The sequence below is a fragment of the Rhincodon typus genome, chromosome 2 (genome assembly GCF_021869965.1).
Source record: "Rhincodon typus isolate 14 chromosome 2, sRhiTyp1.1, whole genome shotgun sequence".
In the NCBI taxonomy this organism is placed as follows: domain Eukaryota; kingdom Metazoa; phylum Chordata; class Chondrichthyes; order Orectolobiformes; family Rhincodontidae; genus Rhincodon; species Rhincodon typus.
In genome coordinates, this window is record NC_063333.1 from 76,187,053 (window position 1) to 76,206,275 (window position 19,223).

The following is a 19,223-nucleotide window of genomic DNA, read 5'->3' on the forward strand; positions in this document are numbered from 1 at the left end:
AAATTTAGCAGAATTCTGGAATTAAAAGCTAGCCTAATGGTGACCATGTAACCTCTGTCATAAAAAAAACATTTTGGTTCACTGCAGAAGGAAATCTGTTGTCCTCACCGTGTCTGTCTTTCATGTGACTTCATACCTATAGTGGTTGACTCTTAACTGTTTTCTTAAATAGCCTAGCAAGCCAATCATTGTGCAAACAATGGCAAAGTCCAAGGGAATTGAACAGGATAAATGACCTGGAATCAGGCTAGCACTGGAAGCAATGTCATCCAAAGCAAACCCATTGTACCGGAGATATATTCATACTAACATTTCTGTGGACTAGTGTCAAAATAGTGAGCGTTGTCTCACAAGCTAGTCAAGTTGACATAATCATACTTGTGCTATCATACCATGCAATATCCCAGACACTATCATCACAGTCACCATTCTTGAGCCACCACGAGAACAGACAAACAGATGTGATTGCATAGTGGTATGCTGTCAGGAAAGTGTCACTATAGGAGTCCTCAACATTAATTGTAGACCCCATGAAACCGCATGCCGCCAGGCCAGGGAAATCCTCTGCTGAATATCACATACTAACCCCTCAGCCTATGAATCAATACTCCTCCATGTTAAAAATTTGAAGGAAGCACTTAAGGTAGCAGGGCACATAATGTACTTTTGGTAGGGGACTTCAATGTCCATCACCAAGATTGGTCCTGCAGCATCATGACCTGACTGAGCTGGTTTAGCCCTAAAGGACATAGCCACCAACTGGTTCTGTAGCAATTGATGAAGGAACAAAAGAGGTAAAAACAAAACATAAGCTCATCCTCACCAATCTACTTGCCACAACTGCATCTGATCATGACATCAGTTAGAATGAACAATGCACAGCCCTTGAGAAGACAAAGCCTAATTATTACATTGAGGATACCTTCCATCATGTTCTATAGCTCTGCCACCATGCTAAATAGGATACCAGAGATGATGTGAGAGTGACAGCCCTTGGCATCAGGGATGCATATGGATGAATGTGGAGTCAAGGAACCCTAGCAAAACTCGAATCAATGGGTAGAAAGATAGGGGTAGAAGCAGAGCAGCAGAAACAGAGGAAGAGAAACAGAGGATGAGAAACCGAGGGGCAAAAGCGGAGAAGCAGAAACAGATTATGATATAAAGAGGAGCAAAACAATGGACAAGAAACAGAGGATGAGAAGTAGAGGGGCCAAAACATAGGGTCAGAAACAGAGCATGAGAAACAGAGGAAGAGAAAAAGAAGGGCAGAACGGTGGACAGGAAAGAGAGTGGCAGAGACTGAGGATGAGAAACAGAGGGGCAGAAACAAAGGGGCAGAAACAGAGTGGCAAAAACAAAGTGGTAGAAACTGAGGATGAGAAGCAGAGGATGAGAAACAGGGGGTCGGAAATGGCAGGCGGAAACTGAGGATGAGAAACAGAGTGGCAGAAACAGAGGAGCAGAAACAGAGCATGAGGATGAGAAACAGCATCAAAATCAGAGATTGAGAAATAGAGGATGTGAAACAGGGAATGAGAAACAGAAGATGAGAAACAGAGTGGTGGAGACTGAAGATGAGGAACAGAGGGACAGAAACAGAACAGGAAAAACAATGTGGAAGGAACAGATGGGGCAGAAAAAGAAGGGAAGAAACAGGATGAGGAACAGAGGGTCAGAAACTGAGGGAGAAACAGAGGGTCAGAAACAGATAGTGAGAAACAAAGCAGCAGAAGCAGAGGGCCAGTAGCAGAGGAAGAGAAACAGAGCATGAGAAACAGAGAATGAGGAACAGCGTATAAGAAACAGAGGAGCTGAAACTGAGAATGGGAAACAGAGGATGAGAAACAGAGGATGAGAAATGGAGGGTCAGAAAAAAAGAGGGAGAAACGGAGAGTCAGAAACAGAGAATGAGAAATGAAGCAGCAGAAACAGAGTGGCAGAAGCAGTGGGGCAGAAGCAGAGGAAGAGAAATAAAGGAAGACAAACCCAGGGGCAGAAACAGCCAGGCAGAAACAGGGGATGAGGAACAGAGTATGAGAAACAGAGGGGTTGAAACTGAGAATGGGAAATAGAAGATGGGAGAGAGAGGATCAGAATCAGAGGACTGCTTTTTCCTGAGTGGTTATGAGCTTCTTGAGTGTTATTGGAGCTGCACCCATCCAGGCAAGTGGGGAGTATTACATCACACTCCTGACGGCTCCATGTTGATGGTGGACAGGCTTTGGGGAGTCAGGAGCTGAACTACTTGCTGCAGTATTTGTAGCCACTGACCTGCTGTTGCAGTCACTGTCTTAATGTGATGAGTCCAGTTGAGTTTCTGGTCAATGGTAACCTCAAGGATGTTGATTGTTAGCGATTCAGTGATGGTAACAGCATTGAATGTCAATAGGCAGTGGTTAGATTGTCTCTTATTGGAGATGGTCATTGCCTGGCATTTGTGTGGCAAGAATGTTACTTGCCACTTGTCAGCCCAAGTCTGGATATTGTCCAGATCTTGGTGCATTTGAACATGGACTGCTTCAAAAACTAAGCAGTTGTAAATGGTGCTGAACACTGTGCTAAGTCATCAGTGAACATCCTCACTTCTGACCTTATATTAGAGGGAAGGTCATTGATGTAGCAGATGAAGAAGGTTGGTTCTAGGATACTACTCTGAGAAACTCCTGCAGAGATGTCCTGCAGCTGAGATGACTGACCTCTGACAACCACAACCATCTGCCCCTTTGTTTCGCCTTCTCAATCTTTCTGCCCCCCTGTTTCTCACCCTTAGTTTCTAGCAGTTGTTTCTGCCCCTCTTTTCATGCAACACTGTTTATCATACCCTGTTTCTGCCCCTCTTTCTCATCATCAGTTTTTGCCCCTGTGTTTCTCATTCTTGTTTCTGCCCCTTTGTTTCTCATTCTCTGTTTCTTACCCGCTTGATTGACACCACATCCACAAGCATCCGCTCTCTCCACCACTGAAGCTCAGTAGAAGCAGTGTGTACTATCTACAAGATGCAGTACAGAAATTCCTTAAAGGTCCTTAGACAGAGCCTTCCAAATCCAAAGCCACTTCCATCTAGAAATACAGCATATACATGGGAACAACACTACCTTCAAGTTCCCCTCCAAGCCACTCACCATCCTGATTGGAAATATATTGCCATTCCTTCATTGTGGCTAGGTCAAAATCATGGGTCCCTAAGGGCATTGTGGGTCAAACAACAGCATGTGCACTGCAGTGGTTCAAGAAGGCAGCTCATCACCACCTTCTCAAGGGCAAGTAGACGCAGACAATAAAAATGTTGACCAGCCAGCAATGTTTGCGTCCCACAAATGAATAAAACAAAACACTTTCAGATCTACTGACTTGGTACGTGTGAGGCACTGTGGGCTATCAATGGCAGCAGAATTATATTGAACCATAATCTGCAACCTATGGTCCAGCACATTCCCTGCTGTACCATCACCAAGGCAAGAGCTCAACCTTGGTTCAATGAACAGTGTAGGTGGGCTCTCCAGAAACAGCAGCAGCAGGCAAAGCTAAAATGAGCCAAGAACTAGCCAATAACTAATAAGCTAAAGCACAGTGTGTCAAACAGTAATATCCCAACCAATGATCAGATCTAAATTCTGCAATCTACCATATCCAAACTGAATCACAGTAGACAATTGAATAGCTAACAGGAGATGGAGGCTCCGCAAACGTCCCCACCATCAATGGTGGAGGTGCCTAACACATCAATACAAAAGACAAAGCTGGAGCATTTCCAACAGTCTTCAGCTGGAAGTTCCAAGTCGATGCTCGGCCAACTGGGCCTCCCTTTGAGGTTCCCATCATCAATAATGCCAGTCATCAGCCAATTTGATTCACTCCACATCAGATCAAGAAACATCCAGAGGCAATGAATACGATAATCGCAAAGGGCCCTGGCAATTGTCCTGAAGATTTGTGTTCCAGAGCTTGCTATGTCCCTAGCCGAGCTGTTCTAGTTCAACCACAACACTAGCATCTCCAGGACAATGTGGAAATTTGTGCATGTATGTCCTGTACACAAAATGCAGGACAAATCCAACCCAGTCAATTACTTTGCCTTCAATCTACTCCCGATCATCAGCAAAGTGTTTGAAAGAGTCACCAACAGTGCTTTCAAAGAAATAATCTGCCTACTGACACCCAGTTTGGATTCCTCTAGGACTACTAGACATCTAATTTGATTACAGCCTTAGTCCAAGCATAGACAGAAGTGCTGAGTCTAGAGGTGAAATCGGAGTGATTTTGGGTAATATTCAGGTTGGGACCTGTAGAAGCCTGCCTCATCGACGTTGAGGGAGTTGATGATAATCTTTGACAGCAGCTTCTTAAATTAGTTTTTCTTCTGAGAGTTTGTAATGGTTTGTTGTGCAGAAAAAGATATAAGATGTTGAACTAAATTACATTGTCTCCCAGTAAACCACAGGAGAAAAGACTAACGTTAAGGACTTTTCAGATATTTGCATAGATTCAGTAACATTTTATTGTAGAAAGAAGCAAATTTGAAAAGTGTCTGTTAAAAATATTTATTTCTAAACCTGTGTGATAGAGCATAGAGTAAACAAAATTCAGGAAATGTAAACTGACCTAAACGTCAGCCTCTCTGCTCCTATGATGCTGCTTGGCCTGCTGTGTTCATCCAGCCCTGCACCTTGTTGTCTCAGCAGGTTAGAAACATGCTTCACTTTTTTTTTTGTGTTACATATTTCACTTCATTTTTGATCTAATAAGTAACATATGATTCCCTTTACAGTGATTATCAAAAACTACTTCAGTATCTCTAAAGCCTGGATAGAGTTAGGGCCATGGCACTAGGAGCAATGTGCAACACAGACTAACATTGCAGGGCATATTGTATCAAACACTATGCATTTTTGATTATAGTATCTACTTGAAGTTTGCTCTGTAATATTTTTAGATAATTTTCCTATGCTTGGTAGATTGTGCCATCTTATGGTGCATTTTTTGCATCCCACCTTGTAGGTTGATTTGTTTAAACAAAGTCTTCCATCTGGTGGTTTTAAACTTGTAATGCAATATTTATACGTTTCTCAATAAACAGCAATAATAGTATTTCAATTTGAAAGGCTGTTTTTTTAATGCATTATCAAATCTCAGAAAGTTTCAGAACACTTTATTAGCTGTGAATTATCTTAAAGTGTGGTGATTGATATTATGTAGATAAACGTGGCATTTATTCTTCTTGCTCTTGATTCTTTAATACAATGGCATTAAACAACAATGGCCAATTAATCCATTTGTGATTGCACTCTTTTAGAGAGAATGTTTGACAGACCTACAGATAAAGTTATCAATTTTCTGAATGAACTATCTTGCATTTTTTTGTAGAGGTGACACTTATCCCAATTTAGAGCATATAATTTTACTTTTAATATTTTAAGGCACCATTTTGAGCAAGTTTTTGTTTGGTCCATTTCTCACCAGGATTTCAATGGTGAACACAAAGTTTTAATCTTGAATTGTGATGCTCTTGGGCTTGATATCCGAATCATTGGCTGGAAGAATATTTAATCATCATCCTATTGTGTTGTCGCTTATCTGCCACCCAGCTTTATTGTGTTACTGTTCAGTAACGCCAATTCAAAAATGTGTTTCATCACAAAATATGTGATACACAAACATCAAAACACAAGACTTACATCCATTCACCTTTTCTCTCCCCTCGTACAATCTTATAAAATTTTAACATTTCTTAAACATTTAACTTGGGACAACTCATCGTCAATTACATTACCTTTTCCAGCAATTTGAAAGATCTTTATATTAAATGGTTCGAACAAAAGACACCACCTGAATAGTCTCACATTCCAAGTTTTAAACTTTCAATGAAAGTTAGTAGATTATAATCAGTGTAAATTAACATTTCTTTATTATCATGTTGTAAATAGACTCCAAAGTGTTGAAGAGTAGACACAATGCCAGAACATCTTTTCAAAAAACAAAGAACTGTGGATGCTGGAAATCTGAAACAAAACAGAAATAGCTGGGTTCCGAAAATAGGTTCTGAAGAAGGATCACTGGACCTGAAAGGTTAACTCTGCATTCTCTTCATAGATGTTGCCACACCTGCTGAGTTTCTCCAGTTATTTCTGTTTTATTTTGTTCCAAAGTGTCTTTATTTGTGGTAAAGTGCTTCTTCTGATATTGCCTTAGTTTCTTAGAGTAGTACACCACTGGCTTCACTGTTCCTAATTCATCATCCTACAGCAAGACAGCATCTACTCCCAACTCTCTGGTATCAATTGCCGCTTTGGAGCATCTGGAAAAATCAGGGGCGGCCAACATTGGTACATTTATTAGGGTAGCTGTTAGCTTCTCAAAGACTACATGGCATTTTTCTGACCATGCACCTTTTATTTGTTCTTTCAAAAAAAAATTGTTCAAAGTACCAGCTGTCATGCTGAAATTATGCATAAATTTCTGACAAAACCCACATTTTCTGAAAAAAAAAATGATTATGTCTCATTTAGTTTTAGGAATAGGGAATTCTACTTGAGGCTACACTTTTGCTGTCCTTCGCAAAATTTGCCTTTGTCCTAAATTAAGTCTTTGTAAGTTACTCTTGCTTTCCTGAATTCACTTTTGGCAAAACTTATTATTAAGCCAGCCAACTGTAATTATTTAAACAGTTGCCACTATATACCTCAGCTACAATTTGACTCATAAGGCTCTGGAATGTAGCTGGTGCATTCTTCAACTCAAGTGACATTGCTCAACATTGATGCAACCTGTTATGGTGTAATGAAAGTAGATTTTTTTTAGCCCTAAACGCTAATGTCACTTGGAAGTAGTCCTTCAATAGATCAATGTTAGCAAAGAATGAGGCACTGACAACTCTAGCAATGTAGTTTTCCAACTGTAGAATTGAGTACAAATCTGCATTCATGATGTTTACATTTTTATAGCCTATACAGAGTCTAGTTCATCCATTTGGTTTGGGAAACAGCACTATTGATGAGTTCCAGCTGCTTTAGTTAGGTTCAATCAAGTGGTTTCCCAGCATGTACTGAATCTCTGTTTCTATCTGAGCTCAACCAATAAGAATGTTGCTTTTTCAATCCTGATTCTTTGACATCCACATCATGTAGTATGTTAGCTAGATACTCAGGTGTATCTCTACAGATTACCTTATTCTTCCAAAGTAGTCTTACAAGATCCTCCCATTCCTCTTCCTCTAAATGAGAACCCCGTGTTCCTGTGTTTAGCTAGTCAAATGGAAGGAGATTCACGTTGAGAGCTGTCTACATCTCCTTCTACCTCACCGTTATTGTCTTCATCATTTTCCAATGCTCTTACCACCTGACACACTTGGCCCTCCTTCTTCGCTTCCGTATGATGATAACTTTTCAACATAAACTATAGAAAGTCTGGTAGGCTGGTTTTAAACAAGTAAATTAAAAGGGCAAAGAGGTGCCAAACAATATCTTTGGCAGATAGGATTAAGAAATATCCCAAGGCATTTTATAAGTGAATGAAGAACAAGAGGATTGCCAGAGAAAGAGTGATGCCTATTAGAGACTAAAGGGGCAATCTGTGTGTGGAGCCAGAGGACATGGGTGAGGTCTTAAATGAATATTTATCATCCTCATTCACAAAGGAGAAAGCTGTTGTAACTGGAGATTTCTATTCGGATGGTGATGTTCCAGAACATGTTAAGATTAATAAGGAGAAAGTGTTACATTTTTATAATGGGTGCAAGAAGCTCCAGGGCTTGATGAGAGATATCCCAGTCTGCTTTGGGAGGCAAGGGACTGGGGCTTTGGCAAAGGTATCTAATACTTTACTGGCCATTGGTTAAGTGCCAGATGGCTGGAAGATAGCTAATATGGTTCCTCTGTTTAAGAAGGGATAGGCCAGGTAATAAAGGACTTTATAATCTGACATCAGTGGTAGGGAAATTATTGGAAAACAATCTGAAGGTTGGGATTAATCAACACTTGGAACGGGAGGCATTATTTAGGATAGTCAGCATGGATTTGTTAGAGGGAGGTCATGTCTGACTAATTTAATTGCATTTTTGAAAAGTGACTAAATATATTGTTGAGGGTGGTACAGTTGATGTGGTTTACATAGACATCAGTAAGACCTTTGAGAAGGTACCACATGGAATGCAGGTCCCAAAAGTAAGAGCCCTTGGGATCCAAGGCAAGTTGACAAATTGGATCCAAAATTGGTTTTCAATTAGGAGGCAGAGGGTGAGGGTGGTAGGATATTTTTGTGATTGGAAGCCTGTGACCAGTGGTGTAATACAAGGATCAATGCTGGGACCCTTGCAGTTTGTTATGTACATTAATGATTTGGATCTGAAAGTAGAAAGTATAATTGGTAGGATTGCAGAACGCATAAAAATTGGGGGTATTGTTGATAGCAAAGAGAACGATCTCAGGCTACATTCTGATATTGATCAGTTGGTAAATTGGGCAGAGCAATGTCAGATGGAATTTAATAAGTACAAAGTGATGCATTTTGGGAGGTCTAACAAAGCAAGGATTTACATAATGAATGGTAGGTCCTTAGGGAATACTAAGGAACGAAGGGATCTTTGTATACAAGTTCATCTATCCCTGAAGGCCAACACAGGTGGATGAAGGTGAAGAAAGCATACAGAATGTTGCCTTCATTAGCTAGGGCCTAGAATATAGGACCAGGGAAATCTTGTTGCATTTTTATGGTGCATTGGCCAGGCCACAGATTGAATGCCATGCACAGTTCTGGTTGTTACACAATCAGAAGAATACGATTGCACTGCAGAGGGTCTAGAGGAGATTCACCAGGATGTCAACTGTGATGGAAAGTCTCAGTTATGAGGAGAGACTGGATAGGCTGCATTTGTTTTCTGTGGAAAGGAGTCTGATTGAGATATATAAAATTATGAGAAGCATAGATACAGTAGATCATGAGAATCATTTCCCCATGCCAGACATGTCTAAGAACAGAGGGTATTGATTTAAGTTGAGGAGTACGTAGTTTTGAAGGAACCTAAGAAAAAAGAAAATCACCCAGAGGGTGGTAGGTGTATAGAATGCTCTGCTTAAAAAGGTGGTTGAAGACAGGTACTCTCACAACATTTAAGGAGTATCTGGATGAGTACTTAAAATGCCAGGGCATAGTAAGCTATGGACCAAATGCCAGTAAATGGGATTAGTGTAGTTTGGTGCTTGGATTAGTATAGTTTGGTGTTTGTTGATTGGCATGGTGGCTGGAAGGCCTGTTTCTAAAGCTGTGTGACTATGACCGTACATGCTCCCATGAGTCTTTCTAGTAACATGGACATATAATTTATCATTGAGGATTTGTCTTTTTGATTCAAGAACTTCTTCATAATCAATTTTAAAGGATCTCTAATCTCATGACCATACGTCAATTCAAATCGACTACACAGTCGATTTCTTTGGAGAGTATTTGGTAGTAATTCATATGAAATTTATTCATTTGTCTGAATCCTGTGTGTATTCGTGTCTATATGCCTTAATCATGATTTTGAGATTCTGATGGTGTCTCTCCAAAGCTCTCTGTGTTTGTGAATTGAATGCTGTTATACACAAACTCCTAATGATCTCCTGGAAAATATTAGACATAAATTTACAACACTGATCAGATTGTATCTCAATTGAAAGCAAAACACTGTGGATACAGGAGATTTGTACCAAACACAAACAATGCTGAAGAAACTCAACAAGCCTGACAACATCTGTGGAGAGAGAAACACAATTAACATTTCAAGTCTGTTATGATTCTTTTTCTGGGTTCTGTTTCAGAGAAACTCTGTTTCTCTTTCCACAGAAGCTGCAAGATCTGCTGAGTTTCTCCAGCACTTTCCATGTTTAGTTTGTATTTCAATTTATATTCCATAATTAAGTAAACAAAAAAGCTAACTTTTCTGTGATTTTTTAGCTGTGATTTTTCTCAAAGTCATAACTTCTAGGAATCAGGTTGTTATATCTATAATTGTAATGGTATATTAATGTCCTGCTTTCATTTTTGAGAATAGTCCTCTATAATCGACCAACACTTGACTGAACGGTTCTTCAAGAACAGTTATGAGTATCAAAGATGATGGCTTGATTACATATTGAGTTCTCCATGTTTCACAGAATGGCACTCCATCTTTGTGAAGTATTGACTGTGAAAAACATCTGTTTATTGATGCTTGCATTGTTTGTATTCTTATTAGTTTCTCATAGAAGTTTCATATGCTACTTGCAAAATGTCCTTACGATATCTGGATGATAGCACTATTTGATGAACAACCATCTATTCTTCATCCACCGATCTGTGAGGTTGTCTCCACTTCCTCATCAAACTCTGTTTCTAACATAATAACACTCTGAAATTCCTTTAGCCTCATCCTCAGTCTGAGCTGTCTTTGCCAACTTAATGAATTCTAGATCTGCTTCATGTGCCTCAATTAAGGAAGATATGTCAGGCATCTCCTTTGAACTATCCTCTTTCTTGGAATGAATTTCAGCTCCCTTAACATCTGCTTGTGGTGTTACTGTTGCCTCAAATGATGGACTGCGTTTAGCTATTACTCTGTCACTACATACAATGGCAAAATAACTGGAACCTGCTCCTACATCAGTTCCATTTCTTTAGCCTCAACTGAACAGACTGTGATTTTAGAGGAAGCTCTTGGAAATCATTCCCCAGGAATAAATTTATTGATTCACAGGTAGTTTCTTAACTACTCCACTAGTCCAGTCAGCAAGTCACACTCCAATTGGACTTTGTACAGTGGAATGTAGTTATGCTCCCTACTCATCCAATTTAACATCTTGGCTTTCACTGAACTCTCTGGAGGGAAAAATAAATCCTTCTCCCGCAAGGGAGTTTCAGGAACTCCCATGTCCCTTTGTATAATTATGGGCTTGGATATTTCCTTTATCCTCCCTTTGGACAATAAAAAGCCTTCATATCTCTCATCTACCTTCTTGCTTCCATTACAGCTGTTTCCTGGGTCTTGAAGTTACAATTTGATCCTGGCTTTTTCCTTTTGAGTATTCTTTTCAAAATAATGCTTATGAGTTCCCATAAGTCCCATGTATTACTCATGGCTTTTGACATTCTGAATCAATGGCTGCTCATGCTAATTTTACTCTTCCATTTTTTGTCCCTTATACACTTACAGAGGTATTGGAAAAAACATTGAGTTTTTCAGGTTTGCTCATAACGATCAGTTATTATTACTGTTGTCTAGCTGGAAGCTAGTGAGTTTTGAAATTCGACGAAGAGAATAATATCTCTGAGATTTTCATATCCAGTTTCAGCCTTTAGTGGTCATATCCACCTTAACCATTAACTCTTTCATCAGTATAGGCTTTTCCCAGGCTGATCTCTTAAATTCTAGAACCTTTGCCTATGTGCCTCAGGCACTAACTCATATGCAACCAAAATAGTTTTAATTGCAGTGGGAATGATTTAGAAAAATCTGACAGTGAAGCAATACAGTATAGAACTGGAGGAACACAGCTGGTCAGGGAGCATCAGAGGAGCATGAGAATCGATGTTTTGGGCCGAGACCCTTCATCAGGGCTGGGGGAGGGTGAAAAGAGCTGGGAAGTAAATAGAGGGAGGGGGGTGGGCCTGGGGGAAGTTGATAGATGGATGCAGGTAGGGGGTAGTGGGGATTGGTCAGTGGGAAGAGTGGAGTGGATAGGTAGGGAAGAAGATGGACAGGTTGTGTAAGGTCAAGGAGGCAGGAATGAGAGGGAGGGTTGGACACAGAATCAGGCTGGGCGTCGGGAAATTTTGAAACTGGTGAATTCTATGTTTAGGCCATCGGGCTGCAGGCTCCCAAGGCGTAATATGAGGTGTTGTTCCTCCTGTTTGTGTGTGATATCATTGTGGCACTGGAGGAGACCCAGGATGGACATATCTCCAAGGGAGTGGGAGGGGGAATTAAAATGGTTAGCAACCCGGAAGGTGTTGTTGATTATAGCATACGGAGTGCAGATGCTCCACAAATCTGTTAGCAAGTCTATGTTTGGTCTCACCGATGTAGAGGAGGCCACATCGGGAGCAATGGATATAGTAGATCAGACTTCTCATCCCCACGACCTATCACTACCTGTGCATCTTCTTCCCCACTTATCTGCCCCACACTTTCCAATGACCAATCCCCACTACCCCTACCTGCATCCACCTATCGGCTTGGCTAGCCCCACCCCTCTTCCCTCTATTTATTTCCTAGCTTCCTTCCACCTCCCCAGTCCTGATGAAGGGTCTAGGCTTGAAAGATTGACTGTCCTGCTCCTGCTCCTGCCTGACCTGCTGTGTTCCTCCAGCTTCAGGCTGTATGGCTTTGCTACAACTATTGATGAACCTGGAAAAGATTGACAGATATAATTAGACTTGTATTATGAGTAACTTATTTTCTGCTATCTCCTGTTGTGTCCACTTTTTTTCCCATAGGAAAGAGGGAGTTGCATTAATGAACATCTTGCAATAGATGTGGGGGCTGTGGCTACCATCGTTCAATAGCTGTTAAAGTGTGCAACCTGAGAGATGGGGTGCAAGCTGTGTAATTTTAAAGACGTAAGGTTGAGCTAAAACAATTAAATGTTAGGAATGATTGTTAGAGATCTATGGTAAATGGGTAATGGGAGTATAGTGATTTGAGCACAATCTCAGCTTATTCGTGTGGTTGGTACGACATGGCACTTAAGGTGCTATTTGATCACTCAAATGAGATAATTCAACTTCTTCCTCTACTGTGTCCATGTTTGAGGAGCAATATTCCTGGCATTGACTTCCTGTGACTGGAGGCTTTGATCCTGTGCTCCTCCATTCCACAACTTCAACCAAGTCCTTAGTGCCTCAGTGCTGGGAAAGCTAGCTTAGGAAAGAATTCTGTTATTGGACAACACTTCTTATTCCTGGGCTTGAAGACACTGCTCATGGAATTTCTCCAGAGCTTTGAGGCACTTGCCGTCAGTTGGCCAAACTACCAAAGGTTCTAGCAGAACAGGAATCTCTACTAGTAAATGATGAAAGTAGATTTGGGTTTGATATTTTGGTCCTCAAATAGTGTTTTCCTCAGTCAACCAAAGGCTGAGCTGGTGCATTGGAGGTGATGATGTATTTGTATGGCTTCACTGAGAGCAAGCAGATGGGGTGCAGAGGGGGAGGTTGGTTGTGGGGAATCTTGCTGTGGGACCTGCTTGGAAGAGAATCTTAGTTTTCCAAGGGTCAAGTGAAAGATCCATTTCTCCTATGCTTTAGCAAAGAAGCTCAATTTGTGAGTAAATGCACATACAAGGATCATCGGCACATTGAACTCTTAGGACTACGGTTGGAGTGGATATTATTTTGGATTGAAGGCACATAGGTTGAACAGTTTCCCATCTGTTCTGTGCAATATCTTGACACCTGTGGTAGTTTGCTGGAGTTGATGTGCAGTTTTAGAGTGAGGAAAGTGGGAGAGTGTTTCCTATCTGGCAAGTTGTTACAGTCAGAGTAGAAAGTAGACTATTTACTGCCACTGCAGCAAAGATTGCATTATCTAATCAATAAAGAAAAGGAAGGGAAAAATAAGAATTAAAATTACGCATATTAAAAATCTCGAGGAATAATTTATTACGTACAGGAATGAGAAACCATAGTTTATATTCTTCTCTTTTTGGTGAGGTTAAGCCAAATTGGGAACATAAACCTTATTATGAAAGGTGATTTTATGTCATTAAGAAGTAGCCTTAACATTTTACAATGAGTTCTGATATATTTTAACAATTCAATGCAGCAATTTCTTGAATAAGGCTTAGTGTTTGCCCAGTTTCATATGGCTTCTGGTAGAATGGCATAAATCATTCAGCATTTGTAATCACACTGTACCTCTTCCTTCCTTGCCATAAATTACTTAAACACTAATAACAGTATGGGCATTAACAATGTGATCTAAATATCGGAAGAAGAATAAAGTTGATTTGGTAATACTTTGTAAAGATATGCAGTGAGAGAGAGAAATGGCCACCAGATGGTGGTGCAATTGCGCCAAGACTCTGATTTCAATGAATGAGGAGATCCACCCTGATAAATTCCAGCTAATTTTAACACTAAGGCTGTCCAGAGGTACAGTTGGAGTTGATGTAGAAAGGATGAGGTGAACCTAGGCCAACCAAGACCTGTTACAATTTTTGAGGATCCAGCAGGTGTGCTCCTACTACATTCTGAATGGCTTTGTGGTCATTTTTGTGCAATTTTCCTCAAAGCACTGCTGAATAGGCCATGCAAATCTGATATAATTATAAAGAATTTGCAGCATGCCTTTAGATCTAAATTTGTACTGGGGTTGTCCTATAACTGACATAGCAAACTTATTGGCATATTTAACAGCCTTGTACTTGGATAAAGGAGATTTAATGCACTTTAAACATATCATCAGGTGGACATTGAGAGAATCTGATCCACTGAGGTAATCCCTTAACCCCTGATTTCCTTATTTGGCTGCTACTCTTTCAGGAGCTGGACACACAACAGTGAAGTGACATTTACCCCATGATGCCATTTGAAAATACAATTTCCAGGGCAATTCCTGCAGTGTCAGCTGCATCAGAGATTCAACAGGGTCCTGATGAGCAACTCCAATTCACTGCTTCAATAACTCTCAAAACATCTGGGCCAGTCTAAGTATCAGTGACTTTAGCCCAGATTATAGTTGGAGGCCAAGCGTACCCTGAAAGATGCATATCAGAATCCCTGAGAAGACTCAGTGTTATGCTGGTGCTTGCTTTGGAGCCAGGAATTATCCACAGGGGAGACAAATGGTCAATTTGAACAGGAATACATTATTAATGATGTTCACACCTTTGCAGTGATTTCTAGACTGGACCAAAGTTCTGCCTCTTTGGGTCACCTGACCAGCTCTCAAAAAGCGGTAGCACCCCCAACTACATAAATAATGCTCAGCTCACTGACTTTAAGACCATAAGACATAGGAGCAGAAATTAGGCCATTTGGCCCATCGAGTCTGCTCCGCCATTCAATCATGGCTGATAAGTTTCTCAACACCATTCTCCCGCTTTCTCCGTGTAACCCTTGATCCCCTATAATAATCAAGAACCTATCTATCTCAGTCTTAAATGTACTCAATGACCCAGCCTCCACAACCTGCTGTGACAGTGAGTTCCATAGATTCACCACTCTCTGGCTGAAGAAGTTTCTCCTTATCTCCGTTCTAAAAGGTCTTCCCTTTACTCTAAGGCTGTGCCTTCGGGTCCTAGTCTCTCCTACCAATGGAAGCATCTTCCCAACATCCACTCTGTCCAGGCCATTCAGTATTCTGTAAGTTTCAATTTGATCCCCCCTCATCCTTCTAAACTCCAATGAGTATAGTCCCAAAGTCCTCAAACGTGCCTCATATGTTAATATGACTTTGTGATAATTGCCCAGGAAGTTCAAACTTTTGAAACTTCTGATGGGCAATTATACAGCTTCTGGAACCCTCTGAGAAAGTTGTCAACTTTTGTTGTGGACCAGACCAAACTCCCTCAAAATATATTAAGAAGATAGTCTAGACTCTAACTTTTTCTTATTTTAAAAGTAATTGTAAGGCTTGCATTCCAGATGCAATTCAATTGGTCAAACTGTTAACTTTAAGCAAAACACAATTTATTTTATACTACAGTTAAAATACAGGCAACATAAAAAGAAAATAAAAGAATTGCCTTAATTGTAACTCTATCAAAATGCTTAACAAAATAATGCATATATTAACTATTACTAATTAACTGTTTCAATATAGTAACGTCCCATAAACACACCCTTTGCAAAGGCAAATTTGTTAAAAGAGATTGTCTCACATGCAATTCCAGCAACAGGAAGAGAACCCCAGCTTTTAGCTGTAACAGAGAGAGGAATAAGATTTTCTACATGCAACTGCTACTGAAAGCTAAAACTAATAATCCTGGTTCTGTGTGAGCCTGACCCCACCTATTCAGGCTGCTTCTATTGTTCCAACTTTTAAAAAAAGACCTCACAAGCTGTTTACTTTAATGACCTTGAGCAAACTGCTCAACACCTCTGTCTTCATTAAAAAAAAGGACAAAATACACCTCTTAAAGCCAAAGCATCGTCACACATTAAGTTTGGATTTGGAGATGTTTGATGATTGTCATTGACTTACCTTAGAAACTAGCCTGGAAACACAACCTGTCCAACTAGGAAACTAGTACCCTAATCACTAACACTTACTCCCCAGTTACTCACAAGATCCATCACCTACCCAACTGACCAGATCTGACAGCCTCCATACCCCCAACACCCAATCTATGACACTCAATATCTTGCCCAAACCATGATTTTCTAATCCTCTTGTCACCTAAATGCATGCCCTACCATAACTGACACTTGATCACACTCCACCCCTTCAAAGCACCCAACAATCACCAATATCCAAGCACTCACTGAACACCCAAGTGCCACTATTGCTTCATTCCTGTTACAGACTTTGTTCACATAAGTGATAGGAGCAGGATAAGGCTATTTGCCCATTCCAGTCTGCTTTGCCATTCAGTAATATCATGGCTGACCTGACTGTATTCTTAACACCACTTTCTTAACCAGTTACTTCCTTCTAGATTAAAAATCTGTGTAACTCAACCTTAAATATTTTCAATAAACCAGATTCCACAGACCAATGGGAAAGACAATTTCAAAGATTAATGGCCCTCCGAGAGAGAAGAAATTTCTGTTACAATTTTCTGTATTTAATGGGAAATTAGTTATTTTGCAACACCTAGATCTGAATGCCCTCATAAAGGGACACATCGGCCTCAATTTATGTTCCCAGGTCAGTTATGTAGAGATGGGAGAATTCCTAGCTCTGTGAACCCTGCCTACTTCCCCATTTGTGGGCATGTGGAATTGGAATTCAGACTGGGAGAACCAGGATGAGGTGAGGATTCTATTGGGTTCTGACTGGGCTGCATTGAAAACTTGTCTTTGGGTTGCAGTACTGTGCCTAAATATTGAAGTATAAGAGTAAAATGTTATATATTCCTCCAGCCCACTCCCTTCACCTCCACACATTCTCCATGCACTGTACATGCCACTAAAGCCCTGTACCATCTCCCATAGTCCCTCATACTCTTTCAATCATCTTAGACTTATGCAGTGAGGTAGTATTAATCAGAGACTTCATGATAAAGGAGCCTCTCGGTAACAGTGATCACAACATGATAGATTTTCATGTTCAGTTTGAAAGAGAGAGTGTGGCTCCATGACTAGTATTTTACATCTAAATAAGGGCAACAGTGAGAGAATGAAGGCAGACCTGGGAAACTAGATTAAACGTTAGCTCAGTAGAGTTGCAATGGGAATATTTTTAATGAAATATTTAATAATCCTCAGCAAAGATTTATTCCAGTGATAAAACAAATGTCTTAGAAAAGGATGCATCACTCATAGTGAAGGAAAGCTGTTAGTACAGTATTAAAATTTAAAGAAATATTGTGCAAATCAGCAACAATTAATAGCAAGTCAGTAGATGGTTTGATTAGATAGTGAATAGGCTAATTTGTAACATAGAAATGAATAATATGTTTTTTTTACAAGGATGTGTACTAGAAAAGAGCACTAAAAAGTGAGTAAAAACTGAAAGAACAGTGGATACTGGATATCAGAAACATAATTTGTGGGAAAAGTTTAGCAGGTCCAGTGACCTGTCCTCAGAAATGATGGTAGCTAGGAAAATGTTGGTTTTTATGCAGAAGATAGGGTAGGGGGTGGAGGGGCTAAGGAGTAAATGCTAGATGGAGATAGAGCCCAAAGGGAGAGAAGGACAGTTGGACAGACAAAGGAGTGGATGATGATTTGGCTAGGAGGGTAAATAGCTGTTATCGGTGATTTTTAATGGCCAACAATGGGTTGTGTGAAACAGCAGACTAAGTGATAACAAGGCCTGGTGTGTGGGTGTTGGGGTAAGGACACGGGAGAAGCTCAAGCTCTAAATTTGTTCAACTTGCTATTGAGTCCAGAAGGCTGTCACGTTCCCAGTCAGAACGGGGACTGTTAACCACTAACAATCTCCGTTAAATAGCTATTCATCCTCCTTGCCTAACCATTATCCATTCCTTTGCCTGTCCAAGTGTCCTTCTCTCTCTTTGGGCTTTATCTCAGCCTATCATTTACTTCTTACCCCGCTCTCTCCATCCTGTCTTCTGCATAAAAACCAGCATTTTCCTAGCTGCCATCAGTTCTGAGGAAGAGTCACTGGACCCAAAACATTAACTCTGATTTCTCTCCACAGATGCAACCAGACCTGCTGAACTTTTCCACTAAAAAGTGAGTGTCAGTCCTCTCATGATTCAGAGAAATTGATAATAGAAAACTAAGAATTGGCAGAGGCTTTGAACAGGTGTTTTGTGGTCTTTCTTCATTGTAGATTATTTCAAAAACTTCCCAAAGATAATTGAAAATCAAGAAGGGATAGGCAGGGATGAATTTTTTTAAACAAATGAGGAAAAAGGTGGTGGGAAACTATGTGACCTAAAGGCCTCCATCCTGGGGTCTTAAAACAAGTCACGGCACAGATAGATCCATAGCTTATAATCTTCCAAAATTCCAGAAATTGCTAAACTGTGGATCATGACCCCAGCAGGTCAGCAGCTAAATGTTTGGGGTCACAAGCTCTGTTGCAGCAAAGGCAGATGTGGACCATGAATCAAATGCTAACAGCTCTGAGGGCCCCTTAAATCTCACTTTTTAAAATAATTGTCAGTGTGCACTGACCTCCTGATCCTGTGGGTGTGAATCCTGCCTTAAAAAAAACCTAATACAAAGGTAACAAGGTGTAGAAGATTTCTGAAGAAGGGTCTAGGCCCGAAACGTCAGCCTTCCTGCTCCTCTGATGCTGCTTGGCCTGCTGTGTTCATCCAGCTCTACATCTTGTTATCTCAGATTCTCCAGCATCTGCAGTTCCTACTATCTCTAATACAAAGGTAGGTGTTTTTAAACTTAAAAGTCTTGTGGATGAAATAGTTTTCTCCTCCTCTGCTCTCACAGATCTCTCAGCTCATAAGCACTATGCCCAAAACAGGTCTCACATTTCAGGTGGGGGTAGATTATAAATATGTAAGATTAATGTACCTACAAACAATATAATAATTGGACAAAGTCTTGGTTTGTGGGAAAGATTTGTATATGTGTCTGAAAGGGTTGATATTTGGAAGAGATAACAAGGTATAGAG